At 39.8% G+C, this 27,125-nt stretch overlaps 1 protein-coding gene and 1 long non-coding RNA gene across 11 annotated transcripts in view; one reads left to right on the forward strand and one right to left on the reverse strand.

Annotated features, from left to right (window-relative positions):
• The window catches only part of GCNT1 (glucosaminyl (N-acetyl) transferase 1), a 148,085-nt gene that overhangs the window by 44,576 nt on the left and 76,384 nt on the right, over positions 1–27,125 (forward strand). For all 10 annotated transcript variants that reach the window (XR_010382696.1, XR_010382695.1, XR_010382693.1 and 7 more), the window contains exon 3: positions 406–484. The gene's annotated coding sequence lies outside the window, so the exon portion shown is untranslated. The remainder of the gene's footprint in view (positions 1–405; positions 485–27,125) is intronic.
• On the reverse strand, positions 5,765–7,254 carry LOC135322344 (uncharacterized). Its single transcript, XR_010382873.1, has 3 exons — positions 7,101–7,254; positions 6,337–6,445; positions 5,765–5,805 (listed from the first exon to the last, which is right to left on the reverse strand). It is a non-coding gene; the product is annotated as an uncharacterized LOC135322344 (long non-coding RNA).

The following is a 27,125-nucleotide window of genomic DNA, read 5'->3' on the forward strand; positions in this document are numbered from 1 at the left end:
TGTCTTATGGTTGCAATCATACAGTATGCAACCTTTTCAGATTGGTCCCTTTTACTTAGTGATATGCATTTAAGTTTCCTCTGTGTCCTTTTGTAGCCTGATAAGCTTAGTTGGGTTGGTAATTCTTTTTAGCACTGAATAATATTGCATTGTCTGCATATACTGCAGTTGATTTATCCCTTCACCTACTGAAGGACACCTTGGTTGCTTCCAAGTTTCAGAAGTTATGAATAAAACTACTATAAACAATCTGTGTTCATGTTTTTGTGTGGATGTTAGTTTTTAATTCCTTTGGGTAAATACCAAGGAGCATGATTGCTGGATTGTAAGGGTATGTTTAGTTTTGCAAGATAGCTCCAAACTGTTTACTGAAGTGGCTGTACCATTTTGCATTCCCACCTGCAGTGAAGGAGAGTTCCTGTTGCTCTACATCCTCACCAGCGGTTGACGATGTCACTGTTCTGGAGTTTGGTCATTCTAATAGGTATGTAGTAGTTTTTCATTGTTTTAACTTTGCAATTCCATAATGATGTGTGATGTGGAACACCTTTTCATATGCTCATTTGCCATCTGCATGTCTTCTTTGATGAGGTGTCTGTTCAGATCTTTTGCCCGTTTTAAAAATCAGGTTGTTGATTTTCTTGTTGACTTTTAAGAGGCCTTTGTACACTTGGGATGACAGTCCTTTATCAGGTATGTCTTTTGCATATATTTTCTCTCAGCCTGTGACTGCATGTTTTAATATAAAAATGCATGTTAAAACATTAAATTAATAGCTGATATAGCTCCTTGGCAGCAGGGACTGTGCACTTTCATTTTTGTATTTCCAGGCCTGGCACAGAGCATGATATACAGTAAGTTCTCATTAAATATGTGGTAAATGTTAATTCACTTAATCTTGATTAATCTCTCTTAAGGAAAAAAAAAAACCCCTTCCTTTTAGATACATTTTTTCCTCTCAAATAGAAACTATAATAGTAGAAGGGCAAATAATATATGGATTTACTCACAACATCTAATATTCAGCTTAATTTCGCTTGTCTTTGTTTTCTCTGTGAAATGAAATGTCACTGAAAACTAAATGCTGTACCTGAATTCAAGCATTCTGTCATTTTCTTTTCTGCCTACAAATATTCTGTTGAGGAAATTTGATCTTTAGGAACCTGGTGTTTTTTCCCTGCCTGATCACGTGACTGAGGGACTGGCGAGCAGGTCGGATCCCAGGTGTGCATTCCCAGAGTCTGGGTCTCTGGCAGGTCGAGTTCCTCTTGTTCCCTAGGGGAGGAGAAGGGAGGAGGAATGCATATTTGTGGGCCCCTGGATGTATTTTTTTCCCCAAGCCCTTTACAAACCGTCCACAAAGGGGGTCAGGGTACACCTGTTTCCTATGAAGCTGGACTGCACTTTGTACGAGATGCAAAGAAGGAAATAGGGATGGGTAATGAGAATAGGGAAGAAACGTGTCTTAAAAACTTGGGGCAAAAAAATTACATGCATTCTCGACTTAGGATGAGCCACAACAAACCAGTGGGACAGGAGAGAGAAAAGCCTTCCCCAGGAATCTTTCCACATGACTGCTGCCTGGTAGGCAGGCTGCGGGGAGCGACATGATTTGGTGCTGTGTCATTTTAGCTGTAGAATCTGGCAGAGGTTCAGCGTCCGAGGATGAGAAATTGGCTGTGATTGTGATTATTGTATCTACGTAAGCAGATTTGCCTCAACCTGGGCGCTATTGACATTCTGGGCCTGATGATTCTTTGTTGTGGGGGCAGAGTCTGTTCTGTGCATTGTAGGGTGCTTCGTAGTGTCCCTAGCCACTACGCACTAGCTGCCAGCAGCAGTCTCCCTCCCCAGTTGTGACAGCCAAAGACATCTCCAGATAGTGCCAGATGTCCCCTGGGAGGCAGAATCGCCATTGAGAGCCACCGCTTTATAGGAAGAATTCAGTTCCCATCACAGTGCATGGGAAGAGTGTGTATTATGTGAAACATCACTGGCTAGGTATTTGATTTACTCTGGTTAACCACGTATTCGTGGTCATTGCCCATGACGCTTAAATCTGATGGATGGATGGATGTTGGCTGTCTCAGTAGGTAGATACGATTTCTGTTAGTAATCAACCAGTGGTTTTTGTTTCTTTGTTTTTAAAGTAACCCAAGCTACTTCCTTCCTAGCCAGTCATGAGAGGTAAAAGCAATCCTTGTGTGAATGCAGATCAAGTCGTCAACAATCAGACCCCAATAACCCGGAAGATACCTACTGAAAACATGATAGGGTTTCTGAAGTATGAGGGAACTAGTTGTATTAATGACTCAAATACTAAAGTGCTTCAGAGGCGAATGAAAAGGTTGATAAAAATGCAGGTATCTGGGCCCCACCTTATGATTCAGAATCTATGAGGGTGAACCAGGTACCATTGGTTCTTGTTTCCCCGTGGTAGTTATGTTCTATAAAGTCACTGCAAACGCTAAATCAGCGAGTGCTGGACTGCTGCTCCCAGGAGATATATGGGGTTATGTTCCCAGGAACCTCTGGTCGCAACATTTTCATTAAATGAGATGCCATTGTGTTACATAGGTTGTCTGCCAACTAGCTTGTAAAACAAGCCAGTCTCATCATTTCAAATCTGCTCTTCTGCATAACCTTTTCCTGTAAAAACACTTACAAATTTAAAAAAATTATTTCAAAGCCTCCTGACCTGTAGAACCAGACTCTGTTGCAAGTTTATATTTCCCCTGTGTTTTCCTCTTTTGAGCTGTGTGAGGCTGCCAGCAGTAGCCGGAAAAGGCATAGCATTTCTTTCTTTCTTTTTTTAAGGCCATATAACTAGTGACTTTTTAGTCTGTTTTTTTTTTTTAATTAAGGTTTAATTGATGTGCACTATTGTATAAGTTCCAGGTGTACAATTTAGTGAATCACAATTTTTAAAGGTGGTTCTCCATTTATAATTATTATAAAATACTGATTTTATTTCCCATGTTGTACAATGTGCCCTTGTAGTTTATTTATTTTATACAGGGTTTAGCGTTTCTTAATCCTGGCTAATATGACCACAAGTTTCTTTTGCTTTCACCCTCACAATAATGGTATCCACTCTTTTTTTTTTTTAAATCTGTCATCATCTCAATCCAAAAATTTAGCCACTTTTCCATCCTTTCCATAGCTTCATCATGTGCTACAGGTGTTGCTTTAGCATTTTCTGGAGTGGCCTCACACACAGGTCAACGAATTTTCCCTTCCTTTCCTGGATGTTGATTCATTAACATTGGACTCAGGGCCAACAGCGCTGTAACTTGTGCCTGAACCAAGCTTCTCTAACATGCATTTTCTCTGTGAGGCATACCCCAGCCTTCTGGCACCTCACTAGACAGCACTTGAGCACTGCTGGGGGAACTCGTGGAGTGGTGGGGCCGAGTTGGTGGTGGTGGCATTTTAACAGTGAAATTGCCAACAAAAAGCACAAAAATGCAAAAAGCAAAAAGCATGACACTGAATAGACCGTGAAAGGGATACTTGTTTATAGTATAAGAGCTGAAACAAGACAGCAGAGCCCCACCTTGTTCTACCTCAGCTAAGAATGTACATATTGGATGACTGAGATTTTTCACCTCTCTGTGCGTGTCGGTGAGTGAGTGTAAAAGTGCCACAAGTAATGATTTTGGGGTCCGGAATACATTGTACCGAGTATGTGAATTTGCAAATGCAAAATCCATGAATAATGAGGATTGATGGTATCTGAGACATGTGACTCAGTTCTCACTAATGCTGGGGGTCGGCTGTCCTGAAAAAGATTTAGAATTTCTGAGGGGACATTGGAAAAGGCAGAATCTCTGGATTTGATGCTTCCTGGGTATGATACCTGGAATAACTCCAGTCATCTTGTGACCTGACATGGCAAACGGAGAGGCTGAAGAACCAGGGTCTGTGATGACACGATTAGGCCACTGAATTAACTAGCCCCAAAGTTATGCCACCTCTGGACTTGGCAGATTGGGAAGTAAATTTCATTGCTTTAGGCACGTTGGTAGTATTTCCAGATGAAGACATCCACAGTGACATAATCAGGTAGCTGGGAAGTGGCAAGCCCAGATTTTTTCCCACATCTGGCTTTTTAAGTCTGCATGCTTTCCTCTCCGCTCCACTATCCTGCAGAATGTGAAATTGTTCCAAACAAGGGCCAGAAAATTCTGAGTCCTGAGGGGAACTGAAGAATGGGCATTATCTTAAACCATTCAAATGTTCACTCCAGCACATTCTTTCTACATGTGACAATAGAATTATTCACTCTTTAGGTATATGGGAAGTAAGTACAGCATAATGGTTAGATACATTTTAACTTGTGTTTTCATCTGTAATTCTTTCCATATGAATCATAATTCCTCTGAGGGCAGCACCTGTCTTTCATTCCAGTGGATAGAAACACAAAGTTCAATTAATCAAACAGTGAAAGGTAAAATTCTAGCTTCCGAAACCGGACCTCAGGAAGGGTGGAGCTGGCCTCATGTGTGAATGAGCCCAGAAGTGGCTTGTGACTCATACACAGTCAGGGCTCTGCAGCTCACAAGACTTCCCTGGAACTTTGTGCCTTCAGGTTTCCTTGCTTGACTGGGAACATGGCTGCTGGCCATTACCAGGTCACATCACACAGCTCCTGCCATGTGAGAAAAGAGAGACTCTACTTGAGCTTCTCCAGAAACATCCTGGAGATGGCTCCTGATTGGTTGGGCTGGGGTCATGTGCCCATTCCTGGACCAGTCACTGTGGCTAGGGTACCATGAGTGACCCTCCCTGGGCTGTGTGTCCACTCCTGTGTTCAGGGTGTGGATATTTGAAAGGAAAGAATTCTGGACAGAAAGGAAAGAGCTACTCCATCCTCCTAGGGCTTCTTTTCAGGCCACTGGTTGGTGTTGGGTAAGTAGTGGTCACTGTAAATATCTAGGGAATTTGTGAACACAAACTTGTCTCTCACTAGTCACAAATGAACATGCATACACACAAAGTGCACCCTTATAAGCTCTTCCCCAATTTCAGAACTCCATGCAGACACTATGGGAAGAGCTTCTGCACTCATATTTTAGAGTTGGGGGTTTTTTACTCTGCATCCTGGACGATGATCTTGGTGATTTCCAGAATGCATGGCAGTCCTCCTACCTTGATGATTGTTATATAGCACAGACCTTTCTCCCCACCAGAAGGAACGTAACAGAGAGAAAATTCCATAGTACCAACTCCCACCTGTCAACCTTCTCAGCAGCACACAGCCTCGGCCTCAGTAACATGCCTTTGCCTGCCTGCTTTGGGATGGAGGATTCTCACTTTGAGAATCCCCCATCCTTTCCTCATAACCCACTCATTTGAAGCCGGTTCAGTCTTCAGCGTGGAAAAGAGAGATGGCAGTGACTCCCTGAGGAACTTGGATGCCCTGGGGATACAGGCTGAACATGACATGATGCAGGCAGCAGTGGTTTATTCTTTTTTTTTTTTTTTAAGTTACTGTATAGAATTCCATTGAATTCTTTTATCCATGCTCCCTCTGATGGACATTTGGCTTGTTTCCATTCTGGTGCCATTATGAATAAACCTGCTATGAACATATCTGTAAACATTAGAAGTTTTTAATAGATCATTAAAAAATGGAACCATGTTCTCAGGCACTGTAGAAGACTTTGAAATTTGGTTCATCTGTTAAGATTTGGATCAACTATGCCCCCCTGAACCGAGAAGTCTTCCCCCACCCCTGTGAGTATCAGTGATTTGGGCTTTTGCTCTCCCATGTCCATATTTGGTATTCCTCTGTCTCCTCACCTGGAAAAGATAATGACAATGAACAATTTGGGGGGTTCCTTTTGAGAAATTTCCTTTTGCATGTACTTCCATGTAAACATATATGCTTTTATTTGTTTACACAGAAGGAATTACACTTTGCAAAGTGTTCTCCACCTTGTTCTTTTCACTTATTGATAAACTTGTATATATTTAGGTATCAGTGTAAAACATCATTGTTTTTAAGGGCTATGTAGCATGGATGAATTATAATTTAGTTAAAGAGACTCTCCAGTTAAAGGATATTTAGGTTGTTTCCAGTCTTTTCCTATAATAGATAATGCTTCAGTGAATATCTTTGTGTATTTTGGGAAACAGTTTAAAACACATCCATAGGATTCCTAACAATACTATTATAGGTTTAATACTATCTACTTTTTAAATGATGATTCATTCATCCATATGATGAAATATTCAGCAGTCATAAATGTGATGGTTTAGACCACAGTTTTCAAAATGAGCTCCCCAGATCAGTAGTATCAACATCAACTCGTTAGAAATGCAAATTCTTACCTCCAGCCTCCCAGCTACTGAAGTCTGGACCCCGTGACTGGTTAGGTGAAGACCAAAGAAACTTGTGTTGTACTGAGCTCTTCAAGTGCATGCTCAAGTTTGAGAACCACTACAGGAGACAAACATTTATCAACATGAAAAGTGGTCCACAATATAAAAAACAGTTTACAAAAAGTATATACAGCATGATTCTAGTTTTGAAATATTCATACATACATGAATATATAGGAACATCTGTAAAGATGTACATTAAAATGTTGACAATATTTGTCACTGGGTGGGGAAATCCCAAGTGATTTCATTTTTTAAAACATTTTATTTTTTAAACTTCCTAATGTTTCTACAGTGAATACAGGTTACTTATGTAATTTTAAGATAGAGCAAAATAAATATTCTCCATTTGGAAAGATTTGGCAGACGAGAAGGACCCATCTGTGCTCCTGAGTTTCCCTCCCCACGTGAGGAATCTCTTCATTCCTGCTGCCGTCAACAAACTGGTACCTGGGGAGCACCATTTCCTTCTAAATCACTCAATCAGACAGAAACAAAATTGCTTTGACTTCCCTTAGCATGGCTGGAATTTTTAAAAACATCTTGCCAAACGTACTAAAAGATAACCCAAGATGAATAAGCCAGAAAGTATGAGCAACATAAATTTCAGATCCTAGCACAGCTACCTGTTCCTTTTTCCATTTTGTATTTGACATGAGATGTTTCTATATTCTGACTATCAGAACAGGATATCTTTGTAAACACCGGCTCACCCAGATTTCTTCTGAAGCTGCAGTCCCAGCTTCACATCTGAAGGTTGCATTTCCCCCAAGTGGCTGGCGGGGCTCGTGTCAGGCATGATCGATGAACCCGTGCCTCCTGCATGACTCTGACTTTTAGGGAGCTTGCACTTGCGTGGGCTTGACGTGCATAAATACACAATTGCTCTGTAACAGGTGTAACTCTATCGTCACATCAGTCCACAGAATTCAGGTTTGCAAAAACATAACTTTACTTTGAAATAAGTCAGCTTTATGTAGAAGATCATGACTCCCATTTCTAGCTGAAAGAAACATTTAATTTTGTTAATTCTGTTAATAAATTTTTTCATTCTGTTAATTGCCCAAGCTCTTGTTTTTTTTGGATTATTCAGAATCTAGCAGCTATTCCATTAAAGGGATGCCTTTTTCCAGGGTTTTTCTTCCACATCTCCTTCCCTCTCAATTGGTTCTAAATTCCTGGATTCTTATGCCATTGCCAATAGAGAGTGAGGAAGGAGTCACTGTGCTTCTGAGTCTTTCTTAGTCGTGTGCTGGCCTCTGGCTCCTGATGTGGCATTTGTAGGAGACCCAGGGTGTCCTAAGTTGTGGAAATCTGCAGGATAATCTGCTTGTGCGGATCATAGCGTTGGGACCCATGAAGATGCCACCGCGTTATGGTGGCTAGAATTTCTTTAAAAACACTCAGCATAAACGTTGTGATATTTTGTATCTGTTTTTAGGTTAGTAATCCAGAATGCAGAGTCAAAGAGTGATTAGCTAGGATTAAATCAGAAAAGTTTGTAGTCCAGCTGTGGCTTCATCCAGACAATACTTTGCTAATCAGCATAGTGAATGTGAGAAAGGGGATTTTACTGGAGAAACTAGAAAGTTAGTTTGTTAATAAACTTAATTGCTTAGAAATGAGGTCTCACTGGTTGATGTTAAAGGTATTCAAAAATATGAGGACTGGCTAAAAATACCTTAAAGAGACTCCTTGCTCTTGTATGAACTGAGGGTGTAAGACTTTAAGGAAACCTGAAATCTGGCTTGATCCCTAATAAATGGTCCTTTGCCCAGCTGTTGGTGTAGGAGGGTTTCTGAATCGTGCCAGCTAGCAGGCGTGGACTCTTGCTTCTGAAGTGTTGGCCGCCTGTGAACATTTCCTGCAGTGTGTGTTGGACCACCTGAGAGGGAACAGAGCTAGAATCTCATTGAGCTAACGGGAGATGGTGGTGACCACCCCCGATGACCACTAATGAAGATGTGTGTAACAAACATCGGTAGGGGTGGCAGAATTTGGCCTGTGGTTGCTTTCCCTGTAACCTGATGGATTATGAGCATGAGGGTAACTCTCACGTCCTCAAACTTTAACGTCTCTAAAGTAGAGTTCAGTGGCCTTCGTGGCTACTATTTTCCAGCACAAACAATCTAGAAGATCTGTGGACTCGGGAGTCTCCCCATCCTGGGTGGACGCAGTGCGGCTTTCACACCGGACTAGGATAAAAGACACGACAGTTGGGCACCAGGAAGGGTTGAGATTTTGGGAACAGCACCCAGCTAGAAAAGCGAAAGTCTGTGCCGCTTAAGGTATCATTGGTGGTGGGGCATCTCCTGGCTGGCTCCTTGGTGATGGAAATTAATAAAACGGCAGCCCAAAGGGGTCTAGCCTTACTGCTGAGCAAGTGGGAGGGGCTCCAGGAAGAGCTGGGGAAACTGATAGGTGTGCCGCCAGCCCGTGGCTCCGTGGACGGGACCCACCCAGCCAGCAAAATGTGAGCATGATCATTGGTAATGGAACGGAAGACAGGGTTCTGTTTTCTCAGGCCTGAGAGCCAACGTATTAGTAACCACCAGCTCCACGTTGACTCTCATGGCCCCTCTCAGCCTTTTTGCTTTTGTGAGCTCTCTCCACCATAAAAAATAAATAAATAAAATTAACAACTACATTTTACAAGTGCATTCGTATAAAGATGAATATAATCCAGGCTGGATTCATTATAATATATTCATTTTTTTCTTTTGATTTTGAAAGAGATAAAAATTAAATCATTTTTGCGGGCCGCTGAAAGCACTGTGTGCCCCGGGCACTTTGCCTGTGGTGACTAATGGATACGTGGTCCCTGGTAACCGCTTTCCTCTGGTTTTTTTTCCAGCTGCTCTCCTCTTCCCTCACTTATGGCCCCTTCTGACTGCTTCATTGATCTCTATCCAAATTGGCCTTTTCACTGAGACCAGAAAACTGACTGTAAGTTGGCTATGGCTTAATCATTTTCCAGATAATTCAATTAAAAAAAACCCCACACCTATTAAGTTACCAGATTGTTGTTTTCTAAAATGGATTTTCTATTTTGGAAAAAATATATAATACTCTCGAAATGATTTTTCTTAAAAGCAGGGAGTTGTTGTTTCCTATAGGGACATGTACATCAATCCTAAAAACTTTCAGGTTTTTTTTTTTTTTCTTTCCCCCCTAAATCCCAAACCCAGGTTGTTTGTGTGGGTCCTGGGACCAGGGAGTGCAGTACTGTGCTCAGAAACACCGCCTTCACCTAAGTCAACACACTTAACCTTCCTGCCAACCCACCCTTGAGTGACCCCCTTGCTGGGAAAAGGGCTGCCGAAAAGTTGGCTCTCAGATGAAAAACCAAACAAATTAAAAACCCACTGTGTTCTCAGAAAAGACTGATTTCCTTAGATTTCTGCGCCTGTCCCTTCTGCTCTCCGTGTTGCTCATGTTATACTGAGAGAAGTTTCATGGGTCAGATTGATTTCTCTGGGAGAGGGGACAGCAGCCCACCCCTAGTTCTCATCCACGATGGAGGGAGAAAACCAAGCGTAGAGGAATGTCTTCTCTTCTGTCAGAACTATCGAAGATGAACCAGAGGAAACCAGTTACTGACAGAAGACACAGAGTGCAGTGTGGAAAGTCTGACCCGAGCCTATGTGAGCCTCCCAAGAACTTTTAAACTCATCATCATCCTTTTCTAGGGTTCAAGTGATAATTACGAACAGAATGGCAGTCATGTGTCCCTAACTTACCTCTCCAGTTGCATGGCTCCCCTGTGCTCCAGCTGCCTCAAATTTTTCATTATTTCTTGAGCTTAAGAATATGCTCTCTTTCAACTCAGTGGCACATGTGTCCCTCCCTTTGCCTGGAATGTGCCCTCTCCCTGACACTCCTCTGAGCATCTCCTCCTCCTTCCTGGCAGTTCGCATGCCTCTCCAGCCACTGTGATCCTGCGGCACCTGCCAAGGAAAATTGCACTTTATCTGTTTATCTTTTTTTTCCCCACCCCACCAGACTCAAATTGACTTGAGGGCAGTGATCCTATTTTATACATTTTTTTGGTATAACATCTGGCATAATAGTCGACATGTAGTAGGTGTTCAGTAAAGGGGCCAAATGAGTGATTCAATGAACAGGAACTGAATGAAGTCACTTCAACCTTCCCTCACTGTTTGAAGCTTCAAGGGGCACAAATCAAATGTAATGAAAGAGTGCACAGGAGAGCAGTGAGCTGTAGGGGATGAATCTCAGACCCTGGTCAGAGAAGCAAGGTGTGAGTGCCCGCTGTGTCCCCTGTTGGCTGTGTAGCTTTGAGTAGGTAACTGTCTCTGCTTTTTGGTCTCCTTATCTTTAAAATGCGGGTCATAATAGAATATATATACATATATATGTGTGTGTGTGTAACTGAATCACCATGCTGTACACTAGAGACTAACGCAACATTGTGAATTGACTATCTTTCAATAAAAAAAATAATAAAATGGGGGTCATAGTGGAACTTATCTCATGGGGTTTTTATGAAGATGAAATAAGATAAAGCATATAGAGTGTCCTGCCCTGTGCCTGGCCCACTGCAAGTGCTGGGTAAGCTTTCACAAGGGGGGTGACGGAGAAGGGGACACCGATGGTTACTAACATCATGGCTCGCCTGACGCCTGTAATCTGCCTAGGGAAACACTGCAAGGAACGGAACTGAGAAGGCAGGGCAGGACTTAGGAATTCACGCCGAACGAAACACAGATAAAGAGTGGAAATACACATGGCTGGAGTCCTAGGAGATGGAGAAAAGGATGGAAAGGGAAAAACCATTCAAAGATGTAAAACAAGAACGAATACTTACTTGGGATGAAAAAATTTAGTCTATATGTTGAGAAAGTACACCTGCCTTTAGAAAAAAACCAAGAGAAGAAAAGTTGCTGAATGTCAACACTAAAGATAGAATCTGATGGGTTTCAAAGCAGACAAAACAAGTATGTAGAAATACTTTACACCTGCTGTACCAGAAACTAGCAATGCGGTGTTTACCGAGTGCTCGGGGAAGCATTAACCCCAGGTGCTCTGCACGTCCGACTCTCCCCATTTGCCTGGGACAGAGGGGTTACCTCGGACACAGGACTTTCAGTGCTAATACCCGATAGTCCGAGATAAACGAGGATGGTTAGTTACTGTGTCTACAGCACTCGTGAACCTTTCATGAAAAAAAAAAATTATTGGAGGATTTAAAAAAAAAATTGTTGACAAAATCCAGCCAATGAAGAGAAGAATCAAAATTGAGGTCAGAAATACAGGAGGCTTTTAAAAGAAACAGTAATGAGCACAGACTATATTTATATATGAAATTACAAGGAAACAACTGTGGAAGTTATAATTCAGCATCTCATGTCCGTCTTATAAACCTTAGCAATGTAAAACTATAACCATGTGAAAAGAGAGCGGAGGGTCAAGAGGTCATGTACTGTGCTAATTTATCTCTCATAATAGGAAGTTGATTCTGTCTCAGGTTGAAACAAGTCAAAAAAAAAAAAAAAAGGAAAAAGAAAAACCTGTGGTGACTCCAGCATCTTAATGGCTTTATATCATGTTTTCACTGAGCTCAGAAGGATCTTTTGGGAAAGACTATACTTTATTGTAAGGAAACATTTATTTGAAGTTACAAGTTAATTCCTTTTTCTTCTTTTTATATTAAATAGAAATACGAAATTATAAACTTTTATCTTAAAAATAGCTTTCATATATGAACAGACCTCATTTTATTGTGCTTCATAGATACTGCGCTTTTTAAACAAATTGAACGGTTCCGACAACCCTGCATCGGGCAAATCTGTCAGTGCCATTTTTCCAACAGCATTTGCTTACTTTGTGTCTCTGGGTCATATTTTGGTAATTCTCACAGTATTTCAAATTTTTCATTTTTTTTTGTTATGTGATCTGTGATTAGTAATTTTTGGTATTATTATCATTGTTTTGGGGTGCACGAACTGCATCTATATATGGTGGTGAACTTAACGAATGTGTGTGTTCTGACTGCTTCACTGGCCGTTTCCCCATCTCTCTCTCTCTCTCTGTCTCTCTCTCCTCGGGCCTGTTTCCTGAGACACAGCAACATTGAAATTCGGCCAATTCATAACCCTACAGTGATCTCTAAGTTTGAGTCACACATCTCTCACTTTAGATCAAAAGCTAGAAATGATGAAGCTCCGTGAGGAAGGCTGTCAGAAGCCGAGACAGGCTGAAGGCTAGGCCTCTTGTGCCAAACAGCCCCATCGGTAAAGCAAAGGAAATGTTCTTGAAGGAAATGAAAAGTGCTACTCCATATGGAACACATGAATGATAAGGAAGCAAAACAGCCTGATTGCTGATATGGAGAAAGTGTCAGTGGTCTGGAGAGGTCAGACCAGCCACAATACTCCTGTAAACCAAAGCCTAATCCAGAGCAAAGCCCTAAGTCTCTTCAGTTCTTTGAAGGCTGAGAGAGGTGAGGAAGCTGCAGGAGATTAGTGTGAAGCTAGCAGCGGTTGGTTCATGAGGTTTAAGGACGGAAGGCACCTCCATAACCTAGAAGTGCAAGGTGAAGCAGCAAGTCCTGATGTAGAAGCTGCAGCAAGTTATCCAGGAGATCTGTGATAATGAGTGAAGGTGGCTACACTGAACAGCAGATTTTCATTGTAGACTTACACTTCATATCTAGAAACAGGTGTCCAGTGCCTGGCTTCAAAGGACAGGCTGACTCTCTTGTTAGGGGCTAATGCAGCTGGTGACTGGAAGTTGAAACCAGTGCTCATTTTCAAGTTTGAAAATCCTGGGGCCCTTAAGAATGATGCTAACTCTGTTCTACTTATGTTCTATAAATGGAACAACAAAGCCTGGATGACAGCACATCTGTTAACACCATGGTTCACAGGAAAGATTTTAAGCTTACTGTTAAGATCTGATCAGAAAACAATGATTCCTTTCAAATTGTTAGTGCTTATTGAAAATGTACCTGGTCACCCAAGAGCTCCCATGGAGAGAGGTACAGTAAGATTAATGTTGTTTGCATGCCTTCCAACACTATATACATTTTGCAGCCCGTGCATCAAGGGGTCACTTTGACTTTAAAGCCATATTATTAATGGAGAAATACATTTCTCAAAGCTGTAGCTGCCATAGATAGCGATTCCTCTTGGATCTGGGCAAGGTCAATTGAAAACCTTCTGGAGAAAAGTCACCATTCTAGATGGCATTGGGAGCATTCATAATTCATGGGAAGAAGTCAAAATACCAACATTAACAGGAATTTGGAAGAAGTTGATTCCAACTCTCATGGACAACTTTGAAGGGTTCAAGGCTTAAGTGGAGGAAGTAACTGCAGATGTGGTGGAAATGGCAAGAGAACTAGAATTTGAAGTGGAGCCTGAAGATGGGACTGAATTGCTGCAATCTCATGATAAAACTTGAATAAATAAGTTGCTTCTTATGGATGAGCAAAGTAGTTTCTGGAGATAGAATCTACTCCAGGTGAAGATGCCATGAAGATTGTTGAACTGACAGCAAAGGATTTAGAATACTACATAGACAGTTGATAAAGGAGCAGCAGGGTTTGAGAGGATGGACTCTAATTTTGAAAGACATTCCACTGTGGGTATAATGCCATCAAACAGCACTGCATGCTCCAGAGAAACAATTCATGAAAGGAAGAGTCAATCAACGTGGCAAACTTCATTGTTATCTTAATTTAAGTAATTGCCATGGTCACCCCAGCCTTCATTAATCACCACCCTAATCAGTCAGCAGCCATCAACACTAAGACCCTCCACCAGCAAAAAGATTATGACTTGCTGAAGGCCCAGGTGACAGCATTTTTTAGCAATGCAGTATTTTTAAATTAATTGCACATTATTTTTAAAAAAATTATTATTTTTAGCACCTTTGTTGTATGATTCCTGTAAAGTAAACTACACATATTTCAGATGTACTATTTGATGAATTTTAATAGATGTATACACCAATGAAACCATCAGTATAATCAAGATAGGTAACATTTCCATCACTCTCCAAGAGGTGTAAATTTTGAATTCCCAATTTATCCCTTCCCACTCCTTTTACCCCCTGGTAACCATAGTTTGTTCTCTGTGTCTGAGTCTGTTTCTGTTTTGTAGATAAATTTATGTGTCTTTTTTTTTTTTTTTAAAGATTCCTCATATAAGGGATATCGTATGGTGTTTTTCTTTCTCTTTCTGGTTTACTTCCCTTAGAATGACAATCTCCAGGTCCATCCATGTTGCTGCAAATGGCATTATTTTATTTTTTATGGCTAAGTAGTATTCCATTGTACTATGTACATTCTTTATCCAGTCATCTGTCGATGGACATTTGGTTTGTTTCCATGTCTTGGCTATTGTAAATAGTGCTGCTGTGAACATTGAGGTGCATGTGTCTTTTTGAATTATATTTTTCTCCAGATATATGCCCAGGAGTGGGATTGGTAGATCATATGGTAAGTCTATTTTTAGTTTTTTAAGGAACCTCCATACTGTCCTCCCTAGTAGCTGCATCTACCAACAGGAGGGTAGGAGGTTTCCTTTTTCTCCACACCCTCTCCAGCATTTATCATTTGTAGACTTTTTAATGATGGCCATTCTGACTGGTGTGAGGTGATATCTCATTGTAGTTTTGATTTGCATTTCTCTAACAATTAGTGATGTTGAGCATCTTTTCATGTGCCTGTTGACAATATGGATGTCTTCTTTGGAGAGATGTCTATTTAGGTCTTCTGCCCATTTTTTAATTGGGTTGCTTGGTTTTTTTGATATTAAGGTGTATGAGCTGTTTGTATATTTTGGAAATTAGTCCCTTGTTGGTTGAATCATTTGCAAATATTTTCTCCCATTCTGTAGGTTGTCTTTTTGTTTTGTTGATGGTATCCTTAACTGTGCAAAAGTGTTGAAGTTTAATTAGACCTCATTTGTTTATTTTTGCTTTTATTTCCATTGCTTTAAAGAGTGATTTGGAAAAAAAAAATTCTGTGATTTATGTCAGAGTGCTCTGCTTATGTTTTCCTCTGGGAGTTTTATAGTATCTGGTCTTACATTTAGGTCTTTAATCCTTTTTGAGGTTATTTTTGTTTATGGTGTTAGAGAATGTTCTAATTTCAGTCTTTTACAGGTAGCTGCCCAGTTTTCCCAGCACCAATTTTTGAAGAGATTGTCTTTTCTCTATTGTATATTCTTGCCTCCTTTGTTGTAGATTAATTGACCTTAAGTGTGTGGGTTTATTTCTGGACTTTCTATCCTGTTCCATTGATCCTATCCCATTGACCTATGTGTCTGTTTTTGTGCCGGTACCATACTGTTTTGATTACTGTAGGTTTGTAGTATAGTCTGAAGTCAGGGAGTGTGATTCCCCCAACTTGTTCTCCTTTTTCAAGACTGTTTTGGCTATTCAGGGACTTTTGTGTTTTTATACAAATTTTAACATTTTTTTTTGTTCCAACTCTGTGAAAAATGTCATTGGTAATTTGATAGGGATTGCATTGAATCTGTATATTGCCTTGGGTAGTATGGCCATTTTAACAATATTGATTCTTCCAATCCAGCAGCATGGGATATCTTTCCATTTTTTTTAAAGTCTTCTTTAATTTCCTTAATCAATGTTTTATAGTTCTCCATGTGTAAGTCTTTCACCTCCTTGGTTAGATTTATTCCTAGGTATTTTATTAATTTGGGTGCTATTTTAAAAAGGATTGCGTCTTCACTTTCTTTTCCTATTGATTCATCGTTAGTGTAAAGAAATGCAATTGATTTTGTACATTAATCTTGTATCCTGCTACCTTCCTGAATTCTTTTATTAGTTCTAGTAGTTTTGTGTGGAATTTTTAGGGTTTTATATATATAGTATCATATCATCTGCATATAGTGACAATTTTTTTTCATAAACTTTTATAATGGTTTTTTTGAAAAACAAGTGACATATTTTTAGAAGCGGAATCAGTTTTAGTAGATTTTTGAAAAATTCTAACTATCCTTTTAAAGTACTGCATATCCATTCATAAATCATTGAAACAACACCAAACATAATACAATTGAAAATAATAATTTCAATTCCTAAGTAGAAAATTATACAAAAGAAGGCACTTGGAGATGGGTTCCTCAGCCTCAACACTAATGACCTTTGGGGGTTGGATAAATCTTTGTTGTGGGGGCTGTCCTCTGCATTGTAGGATGTCAGGCAGCATCCCTGACCCCCACCCACCAGATTCCAGTAGCACCCCCCTTTCAGTTTTCAGAATGTCTCCAGCCTTGGTCAGCTGTCCCCTGAGGGGCAAAACTTCCACTGATTGAGAACTACAGGGTTAGGGTAAGGCAGCTGTATTGCACACATAATTGGTAATAAAGAGATTCGTTTTAAAATCAAGATACCTTTGTCAAAATTCTGGTTTGAAAATATTCCCTGAATGGAAAGAACCATGTCAAGATGGCTGCCTCAGAACATCTTTGCTTCTGCCTAGTCACTGATGTGCTGGGTCACTTGGACCGAAATAGCCTTTCCTGTTTTTTCTGTCTCCACTTATATTTTAAAATAAAGTATCATGAACTCATGAACTTCCCACCAATTGCCTTGATGACTTCTGCCTCAGATTTCAGCCTAAATGCTGCTTCCTAGGGGCATTCTTGGGATGTCCAAGGTGATTTCCATACTCTCGTTAGTTGTTCCTATGTCTTGTCCTTTCTTTTGTTTATAGCACTTGTCACATTTGCAATGACCTGTTTAACATCTCTTTATCCTACCTAACTCAATAAGGACACTGCTGGCATTGATTACTACAAAGAGCCTGACGTTAAGTTTATACCAAGGAAATATTTTGAAATTCATTTTCTCTTTGGTTCCAAAGTTATTCAAATTTAAGTTCAGATAGAACATCATTCTTTTTTTTTTTTTTTAATGAGGAATGCACTTTGACTCTGGTAAAAAAAAAAAAAAAGAGTTAAGAAAGTGCATAAAGTACTTGTGAAGAGAAATAGATAACTGTGGGTTGGGTTTGACCACCTCCTTCCAGTTTGTGGCACATGCCAGTCCTAACACACATGTCACTCAGATTGCATTTCAAAAATTACAGGATAATCTTTTATAGAAATCTAAGTAAATACCACTGTTTAAAAGTTCTTTATGTAAGTTGAGGGGATATGTCTGTGAAAGCTCATGTATCTTTTTCCTAATAGAAATGGTGATGTGTATGTTGGTCCTGAACATAGTCTCAGGTTTCTCAAAACATTCAGAAGACTCATGAACTCTATTTCTTTCCTAATGATGGGGATGATTTAATTTTTTCAGTGTAAAAAACTGTTTTTAATAGTTAAATCTGCCCCCAAATAGAATGGACAACTTTAGAAAGTCTTCAAATCTTCTATTAGACAAACTCTTAGTGGGTACATTAGAGTAGACATAATTAAGAAACAGCATGGGGGTTAGACCAGCAGGAAATGGACAACACTGGAGGGTTCTGGCTCGTCATGGCTGTCTTGACTTTTGAGGGCTGGTCAGATGATCTTTGGTTAGTTCTAATCTCAAGGTTCTGCAGAAATAATTGTAAAGCCCATAATTTCTTAGAACATTGATCATCCATGCTGCTTTTTTTAAAAAATTACTATCTTTTGTGTGTGTGTGTGTATATATATATATATATATATAGAGAGAGAGAGAGAGAGAGAGAGAGAGAGAGAGAGAGACATATAGTCATTTTAAAATGTGTCAGTTTCTGGTGTACAGTACAATACTTCCATCATACATGAACATATATATATTCATTTTCATAATCTTTTTCACCATAAATTATTACAAGATACCAAATATAGTTCCCTTCACTATACAACATGAACTGGTTGCTTATCTATTCTATATATATCAGTTAGTATCTGCAAATCTCTAACTCCCAGTTTATCCCCTCCCACCCCCTCCCCTCCTGGTAACCACAGGTTTGTTCTCTATGTCTGAGAGTCTGTTTCTGTTTTGTAAGTAAGTTCATTTGTCTTTTTTTTTTTTTTTCAGATTTCACAAATAAGTGATATTGTATGGTATTTTTCTTTCTCTTTCTGGCTTACTTCACTTAGAATGACATTCTCCAGGTCCATCCATATTGCTGCAAATGGCATTATTTTATTTTATTTTTTATGGCTGGGTAGTATTCCATTGTGTAAATATGCCACAGCTTCTTTATCCAGTCATCTGTTGATGGGCATTTAGGTTGTTTCCATGTCTTGGCTATTGTAAATAGTGCTGCTATGAACATTGTGGTGCATATATCTTTTTAAATTAAGGTTCTCTCTGGATATATGCCAAGGAGTGGGATTGCTGGATCATACGGTAAGTCTATTTTTAGTCTTTTGAGGAATCTCCATACTGTTTTCCGTAACGTCTTCACCAAACTACATTCCCACCAATAATGTAGGAGGGTTCACTTTCCTCCACACACTCTCTAGCATTTATCATTTGTGGACTTCTGAATGATGGCCATTCTGACTAGTGTGAGATGATACCTCATTGTAGTTTTGATTTGCATTTCTTTGGTAATTAGCAATATTGAGCATTTTTTCATGTGCCTATTGGCCATTTGTATGTGTTCATTGGAGAATTGCTTGTTTAGATCTTCTGCCCATTTTTGGATTGGGTTGTTTGTGTTTTTCTTATTAAGTTGTATGAGCTGTTTATATAGTCTTAAAATTAAGCCCTTGTCAGTCTCATCTTTTGTAAATATTTTCTCCCATTCTGTAGGTTGTCTTTTTGTTTTATTTATGGTTTCCTTTGCTGTGTAAAAGGTTATATGTTTAATTAGGTCCCATTTGTTTATTTGAGGATGATGTAATTTTTGAAACAAAATCATTGAGACTTCCTGTACAGGAATACTTTGGGCTGTAAATAACAGAAGACCCAGTTCAAAATAGTTTACACAGAAAGAAAATTATCATTATTTTGTACAGTAAGACTCAAGGTGGGTTGGTTTCAAGTTTAGATAACCAGTTGGCTCAATTTAAATACTTGAATTCTTTTATCTTTTCCACCCAGCCTCCTGCATGTATTAGTTTTTTCTTCACTCTGGCTCACCCATGGTGACAGAATGGCTACCCTGCTTCCAGAAGTCACATCTAGTACATCACTGAGCAAAAAAAAATCATCTCTTCCTTTGTGTTTTTTTTAAAAACAATTTAAGTTTACATAAAATTCATATTATATAGTTCTTTGGGTTCTGACAAAAACATAGTCATGTAACCACCCCCATAATTAAGGTACAGAATAGTCCCATTAACCCCTAAATCCTTTTGTGCTGCCCCTTTGTAAGCGACCCTTCCCCCATCCCTTACTCCAGCAACCACTGATTTCTTTTGTCCTGGTCATGCTAATATGTGTGGTGGTGTATCATTTTGGTTTTAGTGTGCAATTCCCTAAAGCATAGTGAGTTTAGAATCTTTTCATGTGCTTATTTGCCATCTGTATATCTTCTTTAGTGAAGATTCTGTTCAAATCTTTTGCCCATGTCTTTATTGTGTTTTTATTCTTACTATTGAGTTTTAAGAGTCTTTTGTATATTCTGGATACAAGTTCTGTGTTGTCTACGTGTTTTGCCAATATATCCTCCAAAGCCTGCAGATTGTCATTTCGTTCTCCTATTTGCTATCTTTTGTGAAACAAAAGATTTTAATTTTGATGGAGTCCAACTTATCATTTTTTCTTTCATTGATTGTACTTTTGGTGTCCTATCTAAGAAGTTTTTGCATAACCCATGTTCACAAAGATTTTCTCCTATATTTTCTTCTAAAAGTTCTATAGTTTCCCATTTAGATTTGGGATCCATTTTAAGTTAGTTTTTGTACAAAGTGTGAGGCACAGTTTGAGCTTCCTTTTTTTTTTTTTTGCATATGGATGTCCAGTTTTTCAGCACCTGTTTATTGGAAGCCCTATCCTTTTTCTTTGAATTGCCTTTGTCCCTTGGTCAAAATCAATAGACTTCATCTGTGTGGCTCTGTTTCTGGATTCTGTATTCGGTTCCCCTCATCTTGGTGTCTCTTCTCTCACCAATACAAAATTGTTTTGATTACTGTGGCTTCATCATAGTAAATCTTGAAGTCAGGTAGAATGAGTCTGTCATCTTTTAGAATCAGCTTCTCAACCTTTACAAACTATCTTTCAGGTATTTTGATTAAAGTTGTGTTGAATCTATAGATCAATTTGGAAAAAATTGACGTTTTAACAATATCAAGTTCTTCCAACCCATGAACTCAGTATAGTGCACCCTTTCAGTTCTAAGAGTGAGGCACTTTTTCAAGAAAAGTCCCAGGAATACTTCCCTCCTGTCTCGTGAGCTTGAGTAGGTCACTAAGCTGAAAGCTACTCATTGCCAAGAGGAGCAGGATTGACATGACAGGTAGACCAGTGTTTTGAAATTTGCCTCAGGACCTATTAGTGGGTTGGGAAATCAAATTTAGTAGGTCAAAGTTATCATTTTAAAGAAATATAGTATAAGAAACATATCAAAGCATAATGCACATTATAAGAGTGGATATTGTTTTATTAATCTTTCTTTTCAGTTTTCTATAAAAATTACATAGAATGCATGACTGTCCTGGGTTGCCATGTGAAATTTGTTTTTCACTCTGAGTTACAGTCTAAAAAGTTTTTAGTCTCAGATTTAATTCTGAGCTGAGGGTAGAGCCACCCTCTCTGATGGGTAGAGACCTGAACAAAATGTGGGTCTGTTAGGAAGAAAGGCTAGATGTTGAGTAACAAGCAGCAGAGCTTCCTCCCTCTCCTAACACTTTTTTTCTTCGCAATGAATCCTGTCTCTCCATACGTTCAGACTGCAGTTAATGAAAACAGGCCACTTTGCCCACGTTGAAGGAATACAGATATTCTGCAAACATAAATCTTCAATTGCTGTCCAATTAGAAGGAAATAAAAGAAAAAAGACAAACTACTGGTTCTTTTTTGGAGATAGGCAGTGGAAATCAGAACAACGATCCCCGAAAACAACTGCTAGACTTAGAACAAAGAAGTCAGTTCTGCATTTCAGGTGGACATTAGCCGGCAGTTAATCTGACAAAACAAAGAGAATACGTATACCCATCAGTGCAATAGCATCACCTGGCACTGTTTAAAATTTTAAACTTATACTAGGTCCCAGCTAATTGGTTCTGTGGGCCATAAGCCAAAGGTCTCTGAATGTAGTTTGATGGATTCTCAGAATCAAAACCTTTGAAGATAAGCGAGGAATTTTGTTGCCGAATACTGTTTCTTGGCACTTGTCCTGTTATATCAGGTTCTTAAGCCTCCGAAACAATGAACAGATTCAGTTTCTGTCAACTTACAATTCATGATTTGGGTACAGGCATCACTTCTAAATGTCAGGGAATGAAGACATTTCACACACCTGAGAAACAGGAACTGCATTTTAAAACATTTACAAGTAAACCTAGAGGTAAACGTCAGTTCACAGATCCTGGTCTGTGGGGTTGTGTGACCTCCTGACACATGAAGAGGATCTCGCCTTCTGCCCTGTGTTCCCTTTAGAACAAGCATGTCCTGAGTGATGTACCTTACAGCCCCTCATGGAATAGCAATAGACTGGATTTGACTGGACAGTTCCCCAGATGAAAGTACTATCAAATTGATTTGTTCTGAAATTGGTCAGAGGTTTCGGCAAAAAAACTTTTTATCCCCTTGGTTGTTTTCTTTAGTGGAAAATTCATGGGACTCACACAACCACCCCATTGATATATTTGTGTAGAATAACATTTCAGGTACATTCTTTACATCATACCTGGTTATTAGGAGCCAGTTACACTTTTGGCTGAAGAGCAGATTACTCAATTGGTAGATATAAAGGCATGTTTGTTTCACAACTATAACCAGGAATGTTTAAAGAAGTAGTGTAGGGGCAGGGGTAAAACCGAAAACAAAACAACCAACTCCAGGATCTGTTTGTTTTTGTTTTTTTTTTTTTTTTTTGCTTAGAATGAAAATCCCCCTTTTCTCCTTCCAGATTAATTTCTATGCCAGCTAACTTTTGGAAACTTACACATAAACATTTACTTAAACTTAAGGTCATGCCACAACTTAGTAGAGGAAATTCCATCTTTGATGGGCACAGCTGCTAACTAAGCATTTGTTGGATTTTGTAGTAAATCTAAAGGGCTTATTATTTTAAATGACTTAAAACACAGCCTGAGGATATTATACTAGTATACAGTGTCTGTCTTCTAGATTATCCTGTATGTTTGAGGCATTTGAATAACTACATTACCCTAGTCGAATTTCATGATATTGAAGCTGAGTCTTACTGAAACTGAGTTCCCTACTGACTTTCTGATTAATCTCTCTATCCAAAAGTGTATTCCCTTTCTTGTCCTGCCCCTGTTCCCCTCAGGACTGAGGAATATCAAAAGAAAGAAGAGACTGAAACCGGGCAGGACCTTTCTGGGTCTTCCCAGGTATAAAACTCCGCTGTGTCCCTAGTTTCTTGTTTGGAAAAAAAAAAAAAAAAAAAAAAAAAAAGGCTTTAGTCTCCTAGACCTTCCCTAAGTTCAAAGAGCAAGCTCAAGCGATTAATGATGAGGACAGTAGAGTCACAGGGCTCCTGGCTCCTCCTGGAGGAACAATCTTTGAGTTGTCCTATAGAAATTAAGACACCCCCCCATCACAGGTGGAGGATGGTGACTACAGGCCGAGCACAAGCATGTAGACCCCAGACTGGCTGGAACCAGAAGGTTGATGGATGATTGAGATTCCGGAAACATCACCTTGTTATCTCACCATCAACCAATCAGAAGAAGGTCCACAAAGTGACCGCACATCCTAAGACCCTTTCCCCTAACACTGTCTTAAAAAATCCTTCCCTGAAAGCCATCGGAAAGTTTGGGTCTTTTGAGCATGAGCTGCCTGTTCCCCTTGCTTGGTGCCCTGCATATAAATACCCTTAACTTTGCTGTAAACACCTGCTGTCAGAGTTGGCTTTGGGCACACTGGCATTTGCAGCATAACGACATCTTCCCCCCTAACAATTTAAACTCCTTTCCAACCTCCTCCGCTTGCTGTTGTTTTTCTCCGTGGGTGGGAGGTTTGAAGCGTAGCCTCAGTGCACCTCAGGCTCAAGTGTTAAATAATGCTTCCAACCCAGTTCCGGTAGGTGCCTCTGCCTTTAAAATCACAGAATCACAAACACCAAGTTTGGAATACCATTATTTGTCAGAGGTGAAGGCATTTTTAGGCGTGTTTGGCTTCGCTGAAGGAGGAACTTGGGAACTAGGAGGATGGGTCAGGGGTATATATATCATAATAATGGCTACGCTTTATTCCCTGCGTATCATGTCCCCAGCACCAGACAAATTTTTACATATATTATTTCATTTTAATATTCATCTTTTTTTTTGGTCTTGACTTTTTTTTAACACCTTTATTGTGATATGGTTCTTTCATTTTAATATTAATCTTTAGCTGTGAGGTAAGTGTTATTCTTCAAATAGTTGAGAGGTTAAAGAAATTGGCCAACGTCACTCATCAAGTATATTCTTTATCTTAGGCTTCTCAAGGGTGGAGGAGTTTTATTGTTCATTATATGTTCAAAATTTACACGTAGGGTCTTCAATAAATATTTATTTGAATGAATGAGTGAAGGAATGTATTAAACTGAAAAAGGTAGGATTAAAATGTGTATCTTTCAGACCTTGCCATCCATCCTCTTACTCTGTTTCTGCCACGTTCCATAGCATTCTCACAGGGTAGGAATGGCTATCTTCCCAGCACCCTGGTTTCTGTGCAGAGGGCTCCCTCCAGGGCTCCTCTTCCAGTGGGTGAGGCTGCCAAGGTCAGTGGACAGCTGCTCGCACCTGCTAACTCTGCCTTTAATTCTGTCAGGGCGTCTTCGAGGCATTCCCTCGTAGAAAGCCTTGTGCTGCCACCTCTGAGTCTCCTATTGCAGAGAACGTGGTAAATTGGGCATTGCAGCACAGGGGAGCAAGTTGCTGGTGAGAGCGGAGAGAAGAAAATGAAGTGTCAACCCCAAACCTAGGGAGCCCACAAGATGACCCAAAATTTTGAAATAGCATGAACATGCAGGTTTCCTTTTTCTTGTGCAACTGCTGTTCGTCAGCAGTCCTCTCCGCTTGCTGAGAATTAGAGGGTGGGAGGAGAAGGGCCAGTCACACCGTGCAGAGGGAGACGTTAACATTGAGAGGGGCTGGATTATTCTTTTGTCAGAGCAGAAGCCCAGGCCCCAAGTGGGCAGATATAATAACAGTAGTAACAGTGATCCTTGTTGCTGGAAGCCAGAGAACCGTGGTGTCTGCTTTCTCTTCAAGTTTTCTGTACCCAAGCGGGTAACGTTCCAGTTCTCTGTTGAGAATTCCATGGAGTGGAATGTAGAGATTTCTGAAAGTTTGCTGAGCTTTTTTCTAAGCCAGAACGTGAAGGTGGAAGAGAGAGTGTGGCAGAGGAGGAGAAGGTGCCAGAGGGGGCTGGGGATTCTGGCTTGGGAAATGCCGTAGCTGCCATCAGGGGAGAGACAAAGCTCTGGGGTTGGGTTGTGCAAAGAAAGCAAGAGGCTGCCTGTTGGGTGGAAAGTAAATAAGTTTTGGTGCCACAGACAGCTGTGTTTGAATTTCTACTTTATCAAGCACTGATTTTGTGTTTTCTTGTATGTTTTCGTAAGCCCCTTGGCATCCCTGGGCAGGCCTTTTGGGTGCTCCAGAAAAACAGTATAAGCTGTGCCCTCAAAGTGCCATTGTCATTGATATGTGGTTCATAGGTGGATTTCACTAACAGTGCACCTCGTGGTCACTTCCTATTTTCAAGAGTTATTCCTACTACACGTATGTTCTGCTCTGTTGTTTCCTGGCTGCTGGAGCAGTGTGTATGTGGACAAGAAGCATATGAACAAGCTTTTTCATGGCACGATTAAACAAATATATTCTTTCAAATATTTCTCCTTCTAATTTTGGATGCTCAGAAGACACTGCTTTAGTCACCCCGCTTGCATGATTGTTTTCCTATGATACTCAGCTTCTTCTGTACAATGGAGGATAATTTTTACTTTGTTTTGCATGTAGTAGGTTCTAAATAAACAGCTATAATAATGATAATAATTCTAATAGGGGTTCCGTGAGACCGAAGTCTTTCAAAAGCAGAACTTACTAACCTACTTACAGAATGGACAGGGACTGCTTTCTGAACAACAGAGCGAGGTTTCTCCTTGGACAGCAAAATCAAAAACAGGGTTATCTTCCACAACCACTGTCCTGTTGATGACTTTCTCAATACAGTGGTGTTGAAAACTTTTGCCACTGTTTGGACAATTCCATTTTTTTTTTTTTGATGTAACAGAAGTTTGCACCCTGAAACACAGTAACTATATACATTGTCAGAACTGCTATTTTGGCATTATGGTTTGGGGCAAAGATGCACCCCCTAATTCACTTAATGCATCATTGTGCACTGTGGTCAGGTGAACCCAGGCGTTTTGCTTTGCATATGTGAGCCAGAGAAGGATGAATGGGTAGCATTTTCTAGGGCTGCCAAGTCCTGTTATGCATGTATATTGTTACCGTATGTTTCAAAGCAACCTTGTGTTTAGACTCTCTTTAGCTCTAAGTGTGTTTTTCTGTGTTATAATCATGAGTGCATTTTGAGTATAAAATAACGAGCCACAGAAGTTGAAAAAAGTGTGAAAAAAATGATTAAAAAAAAAGATACACATCCCCAAATTTAGTTCCCATTTACTTTCTACCACCGACCCCCCACCCTCAAGACATTTTCCTCAATTGATGACTAGAGTAGACTTTGACTAATGTACATTTTTTTGTAATCTCTGTTTACTTTTATTTACATTTTATGTAAATCTCTGTTTAATTTACATTTTATATATAATCTCTGTTTACTTTCTACTTATCCTCTATTATGTAAACTTGTTTCCAATGTTTCTTGTTTTTGTCTTTGTGGAATTCTCTTGAGTATCTTGCTTGGGTTCAGCTGGAACACATCATTTTTCCTATTAAAATTCATGGAAATATTTCTTCGTATAATACCTTCTCAGAAGCAGTAGGTGGTACAAGATGAGTTACACTCAGTAGGTGAGGAATAGATTGGAGAACTAAACAAAAAGATTTATATTCTGTATTGATATGTTCTAGCCACGCCAAATGCTGAAAGCTTTGTAAAGGGAGAGAAGAAAAAGACCAGAGAGTAGTCTCTTGACTTCTAGACAAGACTTTGGAAAAGCTGCATCATCTTGGACAAGGACACCACACTCTTGGTATTTCTCCCACCTCATTCATGTTCCATCCCTTCTCAGACTCTCACACTGTCTCTTCCTGCTTTCCCTGACCTCTAAATGTGAGGGTCCCAGGCAGTGGCGTTCTGATAAATGTTTAACATCTGGCTCAGTGGGGGAAAAAAGCCCTGACATGTGGTGTTCGCCGCTTTTCAAGATGCGGATGTTTCTACTGTGGCTGATTTCAGGCCATTACATCATGTTACTGAATGAGGAGCTGGGAAGAGATGTACTGTCGGCTCTTACCAGCAGGTTAGAGCCAGTTCCAGCTTACCACTGGCCCTAGGATTTAGTGATCAGGCCTTTTTTTTTTTTTCCCCTTGTAGGTGATCTCACCAAATTCCATGTCTTTAAATACCACCCACATGCTGATGAATCCCAAATTAGATCTTATGCCCAGTCCTCCCATTTGCACGTATTCATATCCAGCTGTCAACTCGTCTTCATTTGGATGTATAAT

Source organism: Camelus dromedarius, chromosome 10 (genome assembly GCF_036321535.1).
Source record: "Camelus dromedarius isolate mCamDro1 chromosome 10, mCamDro1.pat, whole genome shotgun sequence".
Taxonomy (NCBI): Eukaryota; Metazoa; Chordata; class Mammalia; order Artiodactyla; family Camelidae; genus Camelus; species Camelus dromedarius.